This window comes from Peromyscus maniculatus, chromosome 11 (assembly GCF_049852395.1).
Source record: "Peromyscus maniculatus bairdii isolate BWxNUB_F1_BW_parent chromosome 11, HU_Pman_BW_mat_3.1, whole genome shotgun sequence".
Taxonomy (NCBI): domain Eukaryota; kingdom Metazoa; phylum Chordata; class Mammalia; order Rodentia; family Cricetidae; genus Peromyscus; species Peromyscus maniculatus.
In genome coordinates this window covers 11421098-11440913 of record NC_134862.1, presented here as the reverse complement: position 1 = coordinate 11440913, position 19816 = coordinate 11421098, and the positions used below count along the sequence as shown (strand labels likewise).

Here is a 19816-nt window from a genome sequence, read left to right as displayed (position 1 = left end):
TCCAGATCTGAACTACCTCTTTATGCTATAAACAGTGTCACTTGGAAAACCTAAGACCTACCTATGAGTGTGCCACATGCAAGAGTTTCATAGATTTGTCTGTCTTTCAGTTGTCATATAAACAAGTATCTATAACTGAATGATTCCTAAGGAACAAAGATTCCTTTAGCATCTGTTTTTTTTAAGGCTGGGTAAACCTAGATACAGCAGTTGCATCTAGATAAGACTTCATAACACACCAGTCAGAATGGGATGGAATAAATGGAAGGGGGAACAGGAGCATCCAGATGAAACAGAATGTAACAAGCAACCACATTTTCCAAGAATCCACTCTTGAAATCTCTAAACCAGTTCTGGGAGAAAGGTTATTTATCTTCCTCTTATCCTGGGAGCTCACCAACCCCTGAAGAGCCACCTTCTCATTCTACTTATGAGGGAGTCAAATTTCACTATTGGTTTCAGAGGGAATAAATCATACTCCATCTTCAGATTTGTCAATTTGCCATGACCTAGAATCACTCGGGAAAAAGGTCTCATTGTGGGGATGTCTAAATTGAACTGGCCTGTGTCTATGGGGAATTGTCTTAGGTTAAATAATATTTGAACTCCAGCCCACTGTGAGCAGTGCCATTCCCAATATAGGGATACCTGACCTGTATAAAAGTGGAGAAATCGAGCTGAGTACAAGCAAAAAAAATGAGTATACATGTATGTAGATTCTCTCTGCTTTAGATGTGATATGACTGTTTGCTCTGAGTTCCTGATTTAGGTTCTACTCAGGGGTAGACAATGACCTTGAATTATCAGCCAAATAAACTCTTTCTCCCCAAAGTTAACTTTTATCAGGGTAATTCTGCACAGAAATAGAAATCAAACTATAGGAGCAGGACACGACATTGACTCTGAAGTCCACCCTGGTATTGGTAGCCATGAAATCCCAAGAGTGCACTCTTTGCAAAGACTCTTTTCAGCTTGACTGTAGGTGGGGAAGAAAACACTAACCACAACTACAAAAGGCAATGGTGCAGACTGTCTGATTACCAGCTCCTGGTCTACAATGGGAATGAAGGTTGTACTCATCTCCCACTTCCAGCTTTGCTTACAGCTCTCATTCCTTGCAGGTAGCTGAAATTATTAGTCCTAGTCCTGTAGTAAAGGAAGTGTGATTTGCAATGACAAAAGAAAACTATCATCATTTTTATTTCTTTTAAAATGTGTGCTGTGTGCTGTGTGTGTGTGTGTGTGTGTGTGTGTGTGTGTGTGTGTGTGTGTGTGTGATGAGAGTCACAGCATGTGTGTGGAGGTCAAGTTTGTGGGTCAGTCCTTATCTTCTTAACTTATGACAAAAAGAGTTATCATTTGCCAATGCATCTATCAGGCTAGCTGGTATACAAGCTTCCAGGGATTCTCCAATCTTCTGTGGTGGTATTCTAATTGTACTGAAATGTGATTTTGATTGTATGTTAATAAATAAAGTTGCCCGGGGGTCAGAGCTATTAGAGCCATAGACAGAGTGTGGTGGTGGTGGCACATGCCTTTAATCCCATAGATCTCTGTGTGTTCAGGGCTACAGCCAGCATTAGAGACATATGCCTTTAAGACCTAGGGGGCTGTAGATTCAGACAGTGATGAGGCAGTCACATGTTTGGGTTTACAACCAATGAGAAGGCAGAATGACTGGAAAAACGATTTACACACAGGAAATAGCTCTCTTTCGGGAAGCTGGGACAGCAGGAGGAAGGGTGAGATTTTAGCTCTGAGTTCTGACCTCTTGGCTATCTTTTGTACATTGTTTCTGTGTTTCTTATTTAATAAGACGGTTGGTTACATCTACATCTGGCGCCCAACGTGGGGCGAATCCATTAAAAACCACTTGGCTTGGTGGCAGGTCCACTTTCCCGCAAGGGCGGCAAGCGACGCTCAGACAGGCGTAGCCCTGGGAGGAACCCGGGGTCGCAAGTGCGTTTGAAGTGTCGATGATCAATGTGTCCTGCAATTCACATGAATTCTCGCAGCTAGCTGCGTTCTTCATTGACGCACGAGCTGAGTGATCCACCGCTAAGAGTCGACAACAACAATTCCACATGGACAATAATAATATCATTAAGCTGACAAACATCATCCACAGATCAGCTTTGAACTACAAGGTGCTCAGAGCAATTTTGAGATGACTAGCTGAGATGATCCAGTCTCAAAGACTACTTGAATAAGGACTTGAGATAAACCCTGAGCTTTGGCATTATACACAGACTGGATAATGAAGGATATAGTTACCTTTCCTAGAATTTGACAATTAACCTAAAATTTTTCTTTCAGGATAAAGAAAACTTCGCCCATACCCAGCAGGAAGCAATTTTAAGAATACGACGCCCACATTCCCGAAGAGGTGGTGTGGGGCAGGTGGTTTTTTGGTCCTTTTAATGGGTTTTGGGTCTGGGATAATTTTCAGTGTTTAGGGGGGTTGGTTACAAGTTGTTGTCAAGGGTTAGGAAAAAGGCTAAGCAAAGGAGATTAGATTTAAGGTTCTTACTTAAAAAAAAGAAAGAAAGAAAGAAAGAAAGAAAGAAAGAAAGAAAGAAAGAAAGAAAGAAAGAAAGAAAGAAAGAAAGAAAGAAAAGAAAAAGACAATTACTAGTTTTAAATACTTTACATTGGATTGGATTGTTTTATATTGTAAACAAATTTGAAATTGATAGTGTTAGAAAATGCTATATGTATATTTCTAATTGTATTTATACCATTCATTTAACAATGTAATGCAATTTTCTGATCCTTGAATGTTATTATTACCAACTATTAGGATATAAAGAAATGAAAGTTACACATTACAATAGAACTTGTAGTCATATTAGATATGTTTTAAAAACTGAGCAGAGATGTTTTAGACAGGTCATCTTCAAACCCTTCAGAGATCTACAGAATATGGCATTTAAAATGTTTTAATAACTTAGAAAATTTTTCTTTTTTGAGACATGTCGGCTCCTGGCAGTACCAGTCTACTTCATAGAAAATATGGGCATTGAAGAAACTGCATATGGAGTCAACTTTCATTGTGGCAAAATTTAACCACTGGACAACAAAGTATCCTCGAATCAACAGGACAAATTGGACAGACAGAACATGAAACAAAGGACTACTGATTCTTGCCAAAACAAGTGTGGTTATGGCTTTATCAAAAGGCATCTTCTGAGGCAAGGATAATATGGCCCCATCCCTGAAGTGGCCTTCGGAAAAGGTACAGTGCCCTTTTCTTTGAAGGCAGCTTAACAGGCAGAGGGCCAATGGCTTCTGTTGTGCAATGGAACAGCAGCTGAAAGCTCATGCCTCTCGAAAGTAGACTGTCATTTAATAGAGGGATGTGGAGAAGAAGGGATGCTGAGATGAAGCCATATATACACAGCCAAGAAGAATGAACAGCTGAATTAAAAAACTGTCAACAATTTCCAGAATTTAAAATCCTGAATCATGACAGGACACTAGTGGAATTCAGGTGTTTCTGGTACATGGACTGCTCTCACCCAATGTGAGATTGAACTGTTGACCTTGTGTACATCCTACTTCACAAATGAGTCTCTCAGATACACTAAGCCTATAGGCTGAAGATGATGCCCCAACACTGCAGAGAAACCTCAGGTGACTGCCCAGGCAGCTGGCTGTTTCTGTCAACTCACAAATTTTTTGGAAGTTGCTTGCATGCACTTCCTGTTTTTATTTTTGTTAGCTAATATTATTCCCTTCTTGGGTCTCTGAGGGAGTGAAGATTAGTTAGTTATGGTTGAAGATTAGTTAGTTATAGTTGAAAATTAATTAGGATAGAAAGTGCATTAGATACATCTTGGATTTACCAAAATAGGATAGATAAGGGAATTATTTTCTCTGATTTGTCAAATACCTGTTTAGGTATTTATTACTTGTATATATTGTATATAGTTATTGTACTTTTGTATATAGTTTTTCTTTTGTTAGTTATAACCTTTTGCTTTTTTTCTTTTTATTAAAATAGAAAAGGGGAAATGTGGTAGTATTCTAATTGTACTGAAATGTGATTTTGATTGTATGTTAATAAATAAAGTTGCCCGGGGGTCAGAGCTATTAGAGCCATAGACAGAGTGTGGCAGTGGTGGCACACACCTTTAATCCCATTGATCTCTGTGTGTTCAGGGATACAGCCAGCATTAGAGACATATGCCTAAGACCTAGGGGGCTGTACATTCAGACAGTGATGAGGCAGTCACGTGCTTGGGTTTACAACCAATGAGAAGGCAGAATGACTGGAAAAAAAAACGATTTACACACAGGAAATAGCTCTCTTTCGGGAAGCTGGGACAGCAGGAGGAAGGGTGAGATTTTAGCTCTGAGTTCTGACCTCTTGGCTTTCTCTTGTACATTGTTTCTGTGTTTCTTATTTAATAAGACGGTTGGTTACATCTACAATCTTCATCTTCTATTTCAAATTAGGAACACTGGCTTTGCAGACATGCACTTCTGTATTTGCTTTACATGAGTTCTAGGGAGCCAAATTCAGGTCCTTAATCTTGGACAGCAAGTGCTTTCTCCAGATCCAGATTGCAATTTATAAATGTCAAGTTTCCATAGGAATCAAGAGATACAACACTCAAAGTGTATTTTCCTTTTTAATGAGAACTACATAAATAGTCTCTTCAATAGGATTTTGAGACTGTTAGTTGGAGGATCCTTTTTTGTTTTGTTTTTTTGAGACAGAGTTTCTCTGTGTAGTTTTGGTGCCTGTCCTGGATCTAGCTCTGTAGACCAGACTGGCCTTGAACTCACAGAGTTCTGCCTGGCTCTGCTTCCTGAGTGCTGGGATTAAAAGCATGTGCCACTGCCACCCAGCCTGGAGGATCCTTTAAAATCAACAGAGACAAAACTAAGTTACAGAGTTGAGAGTAGGTAATTAAACACACACACACACACACACACACACACACACACACACACACACACACACCAATAAGAGCAACAGCAACAAAACATACTTTTCAAAATACTATTTAAACATTTAAAATATTATTTAGAAAATATTGTGTAATAGTCAGTGGGTGATGTGTTTACATTTGGGGATAGAAGCACCTTGTGTTACATTTAGGGATGAACACCTTGTCACCTGCTGTGAGAGGAAGCCACTGTGAAATGAGATAGTGGAATTGGACAGCTCATTACAGAAGAAGAAAAGAGAAGGCCTTCATTGAGCTGGCTCTGGACTTGAACTGATTGAATATCACAAAATTATATAAGCAAATTTTTCTGGTCCTTGGTCAGGAGTTCCCAGGAGCAACACAGGAAATTGAAGCTCTTAGCCATGTCTTCCCTGCTTGTCAAGAGTAGTCAGTAGCAAATGTCCTTAATGCTCACAATGTCAGTCTTCTCCAGACCCAGGGAGGTATGTGATTCTATCCTCTTGGCCCTGATGTGTTTTATGTTCAGTTAATAATGGAAATCCAGCCTAATGCCATGAGCATTTTAGCTGTTAAAAGTTAAATTAAATATTTCATTATTACATACTTTTTCTGAATAATTGGATTTAGTATTAGAAACACTGATTTTCACATTAAGCAGGTGTGTGTGTGTGTGTGTGTGTGTGTGTGTGTGTGTGTGTGTGTGTGTGTGTACACAACCATGTTAGTTTGCGGTATTAGATGTACATGACACTTTGTATTTCTTTGAGTGTATAGCTGTGTATCTGAGGGTAGGGCATTTCCAGAGGAGAGTAGAGGGTGTTGGATCATTTGGAGCTAGAATTACATGCTGTTAAATCTGGGTTCCATTCCCAGCATTGTAAGGGAAAAGGGGAGTTATACTTTTTTTTAAACAAATTTTCTTTTTTTCCTTTTAATCTACTCATTTTGATGCAATGTTATCTAAAGGAAAATGATTGATGGCATTTACATCTTTAGTACTCACAGAACTGCTTATTTCTATAAAGCAGTGGCTGACAAATGGCTCTTGTGAAGGGCCAGGCAGTATTGTTCTGGATTTCTCAGCCATGCTGTAGCTGTAACAACTGTCTAGTTTTGTCTTTATGTGAAAATGCTGAGGTGGGAAGACTCTTTCTTTGACTCTCAGATTTGCTTAGTTGCCTGTAGTTCTTTGTGCATGATTGAGGCCTCAGTGGGATTTTGCTATCCACCTTAGCATGATTATTGTTGTGCCTGTTCAGCTCATGTTTAGGTAGTCATGTTGTTGCTGTTTTATGGGTATAGTTTCTATCATTACTAGAGGACACAATCTCACAGCAGACTTCCTGTTGCTCTGGCTCTTATGTACATTCTACCCCCTCTTTCAGTAACATTCCCCAAGCCTTAGGTACTGAAGTTATTTGTAGATGTATCCACTGAGACTGGGCTTCGAAACTCTGCATTGTTTTTAGATGTGGTTTTCTGTAATGTTCTCCATCTGTTACAAACAGAAGTTTCCTTGATGTGGAGTGAAGACAACACTTATGTGTAAATATAAAGACAGATATACAGAATGGAGTTAGGGATTGTGCTGGCTTATTAAACTGGTAGTTGTAGGTTCACCCTCAAGATTTAAATACTTCAGGAACACTGGCTAGGTGGCTTGGTTCCCAGTACCAGACATGATTTCCCTCTTGTTGAGTGGGTCTTAAGTCTAATTGGAGAGCTGCATGTGTGTCACTATAGGACTGTAGTCTATAGGTTTCTCTGGTCCTGCCAGGCCCCAGCAGTCCTGTGGCCCACTTATAAAATAACCACACAGAGGCTTAATATTGTTTATACCTGCTCGGCCATTAGCTCAGGCTTATTACTGACTAGTTCTTACACTTAAATTAATGAATAATTTTTTGAGACAGGGTTTCTCTGTGTAGTACTAGCTGTCCTAGAACTCACTTTGTAGGCCAGGCTGGCCTCAAACTCATAGAAATCCATCTGGTTCTTCCTCCCGAGTGCTGGGATTAAAGGCATGCACCACCACTGCCTGGCTAATTAACCCATAATACTTCTCTAGGTTTAGCCATGTGGTTTGATACTTTTTCTCAGTTCTGCCTTATCCTCTTGCTTCTTCCATGTCTGGCTGGAGACTCCTGGCTCAGCCTTCATTTTCCCAGAATTCTCCTTGTCTGCTTGGCCCATCTATACTTCATGCCTGGCTACTGGCCAATCAGCATTTTATTTATCAACCAATCAGAGCAAAACATATTTACAGAATTCAGTGACATCCCATAGCACTTCCCCTTTTCTTTCTAATCAAAAAGGAAGGTTTTAACTTTAACATAGTAAAATTGCATATAACACAACAGTTATCAAGCATGAATTACAGTTACAATATCTGGTCTATTTGTATTTGGCAAAATTAAAGAAAATATTCAATCATCTATCCTACATTTGTGAGTCTAAAGTGTCATATCTAATTTATCTTTTATCATGACTAAGGAAAACTATAATTATAACTATCTCATCTTCAACTACATCAATGGCCCCAGATATAATATTACTAAGTAAATAGGATGTGTATTGTAATTACCTTCAAAAACTCTGGAAATGACAGAGACAGCTGCCTACCTGGACAGTCATCCAAATTTCCTCTGCAATGTTAGGACATCCATCTTCAGCCCTTACACCTAGACTCTCAGTCACATTTTCCTGTGTCACATAGAATGTCTGGCAGTCTCCTCTGCAAAGCAGGAATTTGAAGGACCATTTTACCTTGCAAAGCTGATTGGTCACTTTCCTATGAGTCCTGCATGTCCAGTCAATACAAGTCAACACAAGGGCATTTTTCTGCCCAGTGGCTAACTTTTGTCACACAGAAAGCAAACTCCATAATGAGTTTCTTCAATGCTCATTATCTTCTCTGAATTATTTTGGTGCTGCCAAGAGCAGACATTTCTCAATGTCCAGAAAGTCAAAGTTCTTAAAACATTTTAAATGCCATATTCTGTAGGTCTTTGAAGTGTTTGAAGATTACCTACCTAAATGAAATGTACCTATGTACATCTAGAAAACTTAACTAACATGACTACAGGTTTGATTATAATAAATGATTAATTATTATACTGTATTTCTTAATGATACATTACAATTTTAAAAGAGCTGTACAAAATAATATCTTAAACAAGAGTAGAAATATGCATACAGTAGAACAATATTAACTTTAATTTTGTATCAATAAACTAAAATCCACAGCATAAAACTGGCCAGCACAACTGACTCCCTGTCATCTCAACACACAAACATATCACTTTTAAGCCACACCTTTCCCTTCTTATTCACCCCCAAGGTCTTATATTAAAAATACAAATAACTTTAAAAGTCCCACAGTCTTGGGGATATTCCATCACACTGTGAACCCCGAGTTTGTATTGGTATTGATTAAATAAAATTAACCTTATGTTAACTATGTTATCTGAAAAGAGATGATAGGAAAGTGTTCCTAGAAACAATGTTTTTCTAGATGTAATCCAAATAGAAGTCACCAGCCTTCTGGATTATGCAGAAGGTGTGACAAAGGCTAGCATTGGACTAATGAATGCAGATAAACAAGGGACAGGCAAAGTAACCCTTTGTCATTAGGAAATGCCCAATGTCAAATTTGGTTCAATCACTTCCTGTCAGGCCTGGGGAAACCTCTCCATACAACAATTAAAAGACTTAATGCTTGCTTGGTCATCCAATCCCAACTAACTTACAAGAATAACAAGTGCTTTCCATTTGATCAGTTAAGAAAAAATTATTAAAAGATAATACTTTCTTTGTTGCCAGAAATCATTTTGTCTTAACAAAGATATAACCTGACAAAAAGTAACTCTCCAAAGTAAGGATTCAGGAAGGGTTTTTGTTTTTGTCTTTCCAAAAGAATAAAAGCATCTACCTAAGGAATCTGAAGACCACTAGACAATTGTGACATCTGAAGAAGAAGGATGAATCATCCAGAGAAAAAATGTTCTAAGAAAAGGATTAAAATTGGCCTAATGCTGTAGCATATTTTTAAAAGGTTAAAATTTCATAAATCTTACCAAATAATTGTTTCTGCAGCTCTCTACAAGGACAAAAGGTAAAAGGTCTTTTCATGGTCCCAATTCAATTAAAAATTAAAGCTGGCTTTGGAGTTGGAATGTTCTTCTCTAAACCGCAAGCATGATTGTTAAAAGTAACTCCAAAATCTCTGTCTTGTGCCAGAAGAGCCATCTAATATGCGACAGAAGAAAACCAAAATTAAGGGACTATTTTATTGTCACTAATCTTATGATTCTTTCGTTTTATTTTGACTCTTTAAAACTGTTCTTTTTTTTTTTTTTTTTTTTTTTGGTTTTTTCGAGACAGGGTTTCTTTGTGTAGCTTTGCGCCTTTCCTGGAGCTCACTTGGTAGCCCAGGCTGGCCTCGAACTCACAGAGATCCGCCTGGCTCTGCCTCCCGAGTGCTGGGATTAAAGGCGTGCGCCACCACGCCCGGCTCATTAAAACTGTTCTTAAGGTATCAATATTATCTCTAAGTTTATTATATATATGTATGTATGTATATATTTATATATATGCTTTATGTCATGGTATTAGTGGTCATATGGAGTACTAACTAATTCTAGAAATAGGCTTCACCTAGCTTCCTGTACATGATTTTGGCCTTGAGTCTAATGCAGAGAACTAGGAACCAAGTTTGTGTACCCTGGATCTTCTTAATAGATCTTTAACCTCTCTGAGATCTGCTGCATAAGACATTTAAATGTTTAAGTTTTCTGCAGTGAACTGTGGCCATTTTTAGCATTGACCTTTGAAGTCTCCAAAAAGATGATGGGGCCCCATAAAGATGGTTCCACTTGAATTGTGGTAATGCCATTAAGCTAACAAACACTACACAAAAAATTGTCTTTAAACTTCAAACTGCTCAGGACAATTTCAAAGTGGTTAGCTGAGATGGTTCAGCCTTATAAACTATCTAGCCAAGACTTCAGATAACCCTACACTTTCCCATCACACAGAGACTAAACAAAAAATAATACAGCTAGCTCTCCAGGATTTGATTATTATCCTAATTTTCTCAGGGCCCCCTATAGATGCTGTTGCCTCCAGTCAACAGGAAGTAATTTTAAGAAAATGATGCCCATGTTCCCAAGAGATGGAGTAGGTGGCTTCTGGTCATTCAATGGGTTGTGAATGTTTATCATCAATAGTTACTGGTCATGGTAAGGGAGGAAATTAAGCAAAAAGGTTAAATTGAAGGATATCTTTCTGAAAAAAAAAAAAGAGGTGGGTATGGAAAGAATAGAATAGATAGGTAGATTATTTAATCTACTTTAAACTAAAAGGCAACTATTAATTCAAATATTTTACATTGGTATGGATTTTTGTATATTGATATAAATTTAAGTTTATTTTTGTTAGAACATACTCTATATATGTTTCTACTCTTTCTTAAGGTATTATACCTTGCAGCTCATTTAAAAATATAATGTAAATTAAGGAGTACAAGTTAGTAGTCATCTACAATAATCAACCTTATGTTAAGTGTGCTTTCAAGGTTAAACAAAGATACATTTTAGATATATGGTTGGTCTTCAAACACTCTAGAGACTTACAGAATATGGCATTTTATATGTTTTAATAACCTAAAGCTTTTCATTACATTGAGACACTTCCACTTCTGGCACAATAATTTATTTCAAACAAGGATGATAGGCATTGAAGTACCTCTATATGGAGTTTGCTTTCACTGTAGCACAGTTAGCCACTGGGCAGGAAGCTGCCGTTGACTCCACTCCTGTCAGTATGCTATTCAAATTGGACAAGCGGGGTACAAAAGAAGGCGACTGCCAAACTTTGCAAGACAAGATAGGAGAGGCCCTGAAATTTCCTCCTTCACAGAAAAGTCTGTCAGATATTCTAGGCCTGTAGGCTGAAGATGGATGCACCAAAGTTTCAGAGAAAATGTGGTTGACTGTCCAGGTAGTCAGCCGCTTCTGTAATTTTCGTAGTTTGGGGAGTTGTTTGTTCTGTATTTCCTGTATTCTCAGTTAATATTATATCCTTCTCAGGATCTCTGAAGTAGTCGAAGACAAGATTAGTTTAGTTCCAATTTTTCTTGTTACTAAATTCAGAAAAGAAACATACAAAAGAGGTACAAGTTATATAAGATTGAAAAACAAAAAAGCTTAAATTGTTTATCGAAGAAAATGTTTTGAGGTCTAAAAAGATAGTTTTGGGTTAGTAATACAAGTTAAGATAGAAATGAATTAGGTACAAAACTTTGGATTAACCAAGATATGATAGATAATAGAGTGGTTTCTCTAAATTTGCTAACTACAATTGAACTGGACATTGTGAGTGTAATTCTTACTTGATAATTGTTCTTATTGTATATAGTTTCACTGTGTTAAGCTTAAAACATTTTTTTTATTTAGACAAAAGGGGGAAATGTTGGGGGACATTCAATCACACTGTAAACCTCAAGTTTGCCTTTGCATTGATTAAATAAAATAACCTTGGGTTAGAAAACTGAGTTAGCAATTAGTTGACAGAACATAATCAGAGAGCATCAGGGGGCATCCAGGAGAGACACAGAAAGTATTTGGGAGGGATTTAGAGTGGCACAGGTTTTTCTGGTTTGGCAGAGAAAAAGCAAAGTCAGAGATGCCAGCAAGGATGAGAAGGTTAGCATATTGCTATTCAACCTCTCTGAGCTAGCAGGTTTTCACCCTGGCCTTTAAATTTCAAGTCTTATTTATAAATAGAACAATAGAAATTTAGTTCAAGCTACCTTTAGCAGCAGCAACAGAGCTGATGCCTGGAACAGAATTCTCACCAGGCTATGGACTGAGTGACCAGTCCACTGCTAGAGAAGCAGGCTGGTAACTGCAGAGTTGCAATTGCTGGCTGCAATAGCAGTAGACTGGGGTGCAGCCTCTGTGCCAAAGTTAAAACAACACCACAGACTTTACAAAGTGAAACACATTAAAATTTCAGTGTCTTTAAAATATGCATTCTCTCTAAAAATCCAAAATCTCCTTTAAAAGTTCAAAGTTTTGCAGCTGTGTACTCCTTTAAAAATCAAAATTAAATACCTTCTTCAAGAAGGAAGAACCAGGCTACAGTCACAATCTGAACCACACAAAACCAACCTCCAACAGTATAAATAATTTAATGCTCAATTATCTGGGATTTGCTCATCATCTTCTGGGCTGCTCCAAAGAGCTTGAGTCACTTTTCTTGCTCTGCCCTCAGCAACAAACCCAGCTTGTCCTCCAACCTCCAGCTGGCTCCACTCCATTGCTACTGCCGCTCTTGGCAGTCATCATATGGTCCTGGCAGCTGTAAAACTCTAGGGTCTTCGGCGGCACTTTCACCAAGAGCCTGTCATAAGCTCTCTTCATGGTGCCAAGTCTCAACACCTTCCAATGACCCCTTCAGTGCTGGGCCTTCAACTGCCCCTGAGGTTGGACCTCGAACAATGGCCTCTTCTGGCCTTTCACAGTGCCAAGCCTCAGCTGTTCTCCATGACCCTCTCACTCCTTCAAAACCAATGACCCCTAGGTGATTCTTATACTATCCAGTTCAGCTGCCAAAGTAACTTATACCTTTGGTCTCCTATGAAACATAGCTTCTGTATGCTGACTTTTAGGAAACGCTTTCCAGAAGATTCTGCCTCCATGATGCTAGTCACTTCTTAATCACCACTAAATTTTCATCTCCAGCTGACCAATATTCATAATTCCAGCAAGGCAAAAGTTTTGGTTTAGTACTTCTGGTATCTCATTAACCACAGCTGATTCTTCAGCCCCAGTTAATCAGAATATCAGAATTTTAAATCAAAACAGGAAACATCCCTAATAGATTCTTTAAACTTCCCTCTGAAACTTCACAGGCAAGGTCTCCATCCTCTACACTGTTCTCAATAGTCTTATCTTAAAAGCTCCTAAAAGACATCACACTGAGTTCTGAACACTCAATGGATTTCCTTGCCCAGAGTTCCCAAGTATTTCTACATTTCTCCACAAAACATGGTCAGGTCTAACAAAACTATACTCCACTATGCTGGTATCAACATAGTTATATTTGTTGATATATATATATATATATCTGTAACAAAACACCATCACCAAAAACAAGTTGGGTAGGAAAGGATTAAAGTTGGCTTTCATGTCCATATCATAGTTCATCATCAAAGGAAGTCAGGACAGGAACTCAAATATTACAGGAACCTAGAGGCAAAAGCTGATGCAGAGCCCATGGCAGGGTTCTGCCTACTGCCTTGTTTCCCATAGCTTGCTCAGACCACCTTAAATAGAACCAGGGCCAGAAGCCCAGGGATGGCACTACCCTACATGATCTGAGACTCCCCCCCCCCACCGTCATTGATCACTAATTAAGAAAATACAGCCAGAAATTTCAGAGGTATTTTGTCAATTAAAGTTTTCTCTTTTCAGATAACTAGTTTGTGTGTTAACTCAACATAAGATTAGCTTGCACAGCAATTCTATGGTTTTTTTTGTTGTTGTTTTAGGAATAAATATTTTCACTTTATTAGAGTTTGGAGTGTTTTTTTTTTTTTTCAGATGCTACTTAAACCAAAGATTTTTCTCCGGCTTTACTCTCAGTTGTTCTGACAGTAAATTTATTACAGAACAACAAGCAAGGACTGGAGAGAGAGTTCACTTGGTAAAGTGCTAGTAATACGACCACGAAGTCCCAAGTTCAATCCCCAGCACACATGTAAAGGGCCAGGTTTGGTGGTGCATGCATAATCCCAGTGGTAGAGAGAAGACAAGCAGATCCCTGGCGCTTGCGGACCAGCCACTCTAGCCTACTGGGTAAGTTTGAAATCAGTAAGAGACCTTGGGTGAAAGAACAAAGTGAATAGCTACTGAGAACTTATACCCAACATTGACCTGTATGTAAATACACACACATGTACACATGCACCTGGGATGGGAAAGAAAGGGAGAGGGAAGAACATTTCTAGAAATATTCAAGATATACAAGTGGCAGAGTTGACTTTAAATTTTAGTGATGCAGAAAATAAAGAACTAGATAAAATGGAGCTGCTGTGCAAATGTTGACTGTTCCTGATTTCAGTAGGATTGCTTCAAGTTTCTCTTGATTTAGAATGATGTTGGCTGTGCATTTCTCATATATAGATTTTATTATGTTGAGATATATTCTCTCTAGTCCTATATTCTATGACCTCTAAGATGTTTATCATAAAGGCACATTGGATTTTATCAGAGGCTTTTTTCTATATTTTGGGACAAGTATTTTTTTTCCTCTGTGTAAATTTATATGGCTTATTGTATCATCAACTTGAGTATGTTGAACCATCCCTGCCTCTCAAGATAAAACCAACTTGATCCTAGTGGACAATCTTATTGATGTATGTCTGTATTGTGTTTACAAGTATCTTACTGAGAATTTTTGAATGTGTGTTCACTAGGAATATTAGTCTGAAGTTTTCTTTTTTGCTCTGTCTTTAATTGGTTTTGGTTAAAGTATGGATGCTTCAAGAATTCGTGTGTCATCCTTGCACAGGGGCCATGCTAATCTCTGTGCCATTCTCATTGTAATACATGTGCTGCTGAAGTGAGCATTACTTTTTTTTTAAGGTTAGAAACATTGCAATATATACGACTATACATACACTTTGGTATGTGAATATATACATGTATTCACAATGTTTATGAATTTGTATTTATCAATTTATCTACTGACAGACACCAGCCATTTGTACCTCTGAAATATTGTGAAGGGTGTTTCAAGGTACATAAATGTGCAAATAGCTCTTTCATATCCTGCTTCAATGGTTCAAAAACTTGCTCAGAAGTAAAATTGCTTAATCAAATGACAATTTTCTTATTAACTTTTTGATAAGTCACTGTACTTGTAAATTTCCCATGGCAACTGCACTATTTTACATTTCTTACCAAGAGCACTTAAATATCCCAATTTCCTCATTCTCACCAATATTTATTAATGTATTGTTTCTGATAGTGCCTATCATAATGAATGTGAGATGACATTTTGTTTCTTAATAATTAAGAAATATGTTTTCTTTTTCCTCATATTCTTAGCATGAACTTAACCTCCTATAAAGTGTTTAACAAAATTAATCACAAAAGATCAAGTACTAAAAAAACAATTAGTGAAGGAAATATTTTTACATAAATTTGAACATAAAATGATAAAAACTTATACATTTAAAAAACATTTCATTTTAATTGCCACATTTTAAGTTCTATGTAGGACCACTAGTTCACAATGTGCATGACCAAGGAACAACTCAGTAATTTCCTTCTTCAAAATTCATCCTTTATGGATATTTCTCTGCTTCTCTATCTGATCCATAAATGCATGAGTTCTTAATTTAATCTGATGTCACTTCCTAAACCTGGCTCAGAATGTTCTTGCTGTCTCACTCAAGGAGGTCAAAAGTCATTGAAACAGAAGACCTGAAGATGAAGACATATTTATGGTTCAGACATAGCAACCATACTGTAGTCAAATTAATATTAAATGTATAAATGTTATATTCTCCCAACTATCTATGTATTATTTACTGGAATCTCTGGGTCATTTCAGGCACATGGCTTTTGCTACAGCAAAGCTGAGGTACACAGAGCACTAGGTACACAGAGCAATTTACTCAGGGAGGGTTAATTTTTTATGCATGTTTTATGCATAAGTAAATTGGAACATGGAGATTAGATCACACTCCAGCTGTTTCTTTGTAAATTGTGTTGTGTCTCCTGTGCAATTCCAAGACAATAATAACCCCTCCATCTTCAGGGCTTACACATGAACACAGCAAAAATAATAAGTAAGTAAGTAAATAAATAAATAAATAAAGTATATTAAACTAAAACACATATGTAAATTCCTGCAGTGATTTCCTCAGGCAATGATCCCCACAAATGCCTCCATTACAGGTCCCATCAAATGGTCCCTGGGTTGTGTATAGAGTTCATTTATGAAAGAACAATTCTGCAAAATCAAGGAAATCACCCATGAGTGATCAGTCTGTTCCTGGATCAGATATTGCTATGTTATTCAAAAAGGGAATTAACTCTTTTCTACTCTTAACCAGGTTATGCTGAATGCAATACAAATTGTTTTCTCTTGAAACATTTTTATTTCAACCCATTGAAATAAAATGTATATTTTGTGCATTTTCACTAGAAAGAATACTACAGAAATAGACAGACATAAAACCAGACCAGTCTTTGGATAAGAGGTTTTAAAGAAGAGAGATGCATATAGGCATATAGAATGTCATGTACCAGATTTTATTGATGGTTTAGTGAATAATGGGTATTGCTTAGCAATCTGAGATGGTGATTTAAAATTCATTAGGTAATGAGGGTATTATGCCTTCAATATGAATGTCCCACCTAAGCTCATGTATTTAAGCACCTGTTCTATAGCTAGCTGGTAGTGCTGTATGGAAAAGTCGGAACTATTGTTAGGTGGAACCTCACAGGAAGAAGTAAATTATTAAAAGTGGGCCTTGAGATCTTAGAGCCTATATTCATTTTCTGTCTGCTTTCTCATTCTTGCTTCAAGATGTGAGGGAGCTCAGTTGCTACCATGAAGTCACATCCTACCATGGCTTTCCCATCAGGAGAAATCTGTATTCCACCTCAATTGTAAATCAAAACAAACTCTGTTCCCTTTCCTTTGCTTCTTGGCAATTGCAGCAACAATAAAAAAAGTAAGTAATGCACAGGGTCTACATGCTAATTGGTCACATTTGTTGGATCTAGTGAGAAGACATAGAGAATTTGCTATGGGATGTTCTCTATGCTGTGAATGTGTTGCTCTGATGTGTTAATAAATAAAGTGCTGATTGGATAGTAGCCATGAAGGAAGTATAGGCAAGACAAAGAGAGAGGAGAAGTCTGGGGAGTAGAAAGCTGAGGGAGAGACACTGCCAGCTGATGCCATGAGGAGCAGTGCATAAAGTACCAGCAAGCCATGAGCCACATGGCAAGGTATAGGTTTATAGAAATGAGTTAATTTGAAATATAAGAACTAGATAGCAAGAAGCCTGAGCCACACAGCCATGCAGTTTATAAATAATATAAGCCCCTGAGTGATTATTTTATAAGTGGGCTGCAAAACTGCGGGGGTTTGGCGGAACCTGAAGAGAAACTCTCCAGCTACGGAAATTCCAAACCCAGCTACCCTGTATAAAGTGTATAATCCCTATTTTCTATTTGTGATGCTTTGAATGAGAAATGTCCCTCACAGTCTTGTGTTTTTAACACATAACCCCAGCTGGTGCTGCTGTTGGGGAAGTTTATGTAAGTTTTAGGAAGTGGAGCCTTGCTGGGGAGAGGACATCATTGAGGGCAGTTTTTGAGTTTTAATAGCTCAGCTTCACTCTGTTATCGCTCTGTGATTCCTCCATGCAGATAGAATGTTATAAGGATGCTTCTTTGAGCTCCTGCTGCCGTCCGTAGCTTTTGCCATGCCTTTCCAACCACGATGGATTATATCCCCTCTGGAACTTTAATATGAAATAAACTCATTATTCCTTAATTTGATTTTTGTCAGGGTATTTTATTATAGCAACAGAAAAGTAACTAATACACTATTCAAGGGATAATAAATTATGTCTAACGTTTTCTAGTACCTCAGATCTTCGGCTGTCTCAATGCTACACTTGAACATTGTCCTTCTCAAAATGTCAAATTTTATTCATGAGATGTAGAGTGAGGAAGATGTATGATTATGGAATGCTAAAATGTGATTCAAAATCTTCAGAATTTGCCTTCTTAATGAAGCCAAAAGATCTGTGAATAACTAAAGCATGGCTACTGATCTCTGCTCCATGGGTAGATGGGACTCAAGATGTTTGACATTCTATCAACATCCAATAAACTAACTATGTTACATTAATAATGCAGAACCTGTCCAGGCAGGTCCAGTCCCCTCCTCCCAGGCTGAGCCAAGTGTCCCTGTATAAGCCCCAGGTTCCAAACTACCAGGTTGAACTCAATCCTCAGGGGAGTCTTTGCCCTGGAGAAGATGGGAATGGGGGGTGGGCTGGGGGGAAGGTGGGTGGTGGTGGTGGTCTTTAAGAGACTTAAAGCAGCCACTTTAATATGCTTCTTCAATTTCTTTGGTAGTTATGGTGAGCCCGCATCTGCTGGCATTTTTCTCTTACAATCTGAAAAGTTTTCCATGTTTCCTACTTAGAACCTCCAGCAAGGATGGTCTATAAACATGAAGGTCATTCGTCACTGTATATTTAGAAGCAGAGATGTCTCTTTTATAATTGTCACTCACTCTACCATCTTCACGATTCAAGAAGGGTCATTCTTTCATTATCAGTTAATGCCTCTAATATGGTTCACTATGGAATTTTCATTGTTTCATTGTATATGCCATGATTTAATAACATTGATATTTTTCAAATACCTTGGTAAATGATATGAGGAAAGTTTGCAAAACATTAAGTATCCTGTGTCTTTAAGTTAAACTAAAAGATGTAAAATATTGAATTATGCATATTAAGCATTAAGCTTCAAACAAGTTATTTATTCATCTGTGACTATTGTAGTGGGAAAATGTGCAGCAACAAAATGATCATTATTTTCAAAATGTTTGCTTCTTAGCCTGGAAAATCAGAATACTGAGTCACTTAGAAAAAGAATCACAAATAATATTAACAGTATACTACAAAAAACTACTATTGAGATTTTTAAAGAGAGAATAATAAAGTTATAGAATATAGAAATATATTTTATATGAAATCCTTTTTTTATTAATTAATTTTTTTCAGCCATCCAATTACATTTTGCCCTCCTTTCCTCCACTCCTCCCAGTCCTTCCTCTCCCCCTAACTCCTCCTGCTTTCTCTTCAGAAGCAGGCTGGCCTCCTATTTGTATCTACCAGAATGGCATATCCAGTTGCAGTAAGAATAGTCACCTCCTCTTCTATTACGGCTGGACGAGACAACCCAGTAGGAGAAAAGGGTCCCCAAACCAGGTAACAAAGTTAGAGACTGTCCCTGCTCCCACTGTTAGGAGGCCCATAAGAAGTCCAAGCTACACATTGTAATATATGCCTATATCAGTCCCATGCAAGGTCTCTGGTTGGCAGTTGAGTCTCTGTGTGCCCCTATGATCCCAACCTGGTGGATTCTGTGGGTTTTCTTGTGGTGCTTTTGGACCCTCTCGTTCTCATAATTCTTCCTCCCTCTTTTCCATAGGATTCCCTGAGGTCTGACTAATGTTTGGCTGTCGGTTTATGTATCTGTTTCCATCCATTGCTGGGTGAAACCTTTCTGATGACAATTGGTGTAGGCCCCAATCTATGAGTACAGAAGAATATAATTAGAAATCATTTCATTAACTTGTTTTGCCAGTCATATTTGGTTCTTTCCTGTGTCTCTGGGCTATCCAAACTCTGGGTCCTGGCCCTCCAGACAGTGTCAGGGGAAGACTCCCTCCATGGTATGGGCCTCAAGCTGGGCCAGTCATTGATTGGTCACTCCCACAATTTCTGCTCTACCTTTACGCCACCACATCTTGTAGGCACATCAAACTATAGGTCAAAGGTTATGAGTCTAGGTGTCCCAATCCCTCCACAGGAAGACATGTCTGGTTACAGGACATGGCCAGTTCAGGGTCCTTATCCTCCATTGCTAGGAGTCTTAGCTAGGGGTAACCCTCATAGATTCCCAGGAGTTTTCAAGCTGTACCCCATTCTGGGGTCTACATATACCAGTTCACAACTTGAGCAGAAGACTTTCCTTTACTAGTGGCCAGATCAGAGCTAGGGACCCAAGGTTAGACACTGCTCAGTACATATTAACACTCCTGAAAGCCTGCCCAACATCCCCCAACAT

At 38.1% G+C, this 19816-nt stretch overlaps 2 non-coding genes across 2 annotated transcripts; both read right to left on the bottom strand.

Annotated features, from left to right (window-relative positions):
- Window positions 1-1914: 1914 nt before the first annotated feature.
- On the bottom strand, window positions 1915-2067 carry LOC143267910 (5.8S ribosomal RNA). The gene has a single exon (XR_013043570.1). It is a non-coding gene; the product is annotated as a 5.8S ribosomal RNA (ribosomal RNA).
- A 12383-nt stretch (window positions 2068-14450) lies between these two features.
- LOC121826505 (U6 spliceosomal RNA) lies at window positions 14451-14554 on the bottom strand. The gene has a single exon (XR_006068775.1). It is a non-coding gene; the product is annotated as a U6 spliceosomal RNA (small nuclear RNA).
- Window positions 14555-19816: the final 5262 nt, after the last annotated feature.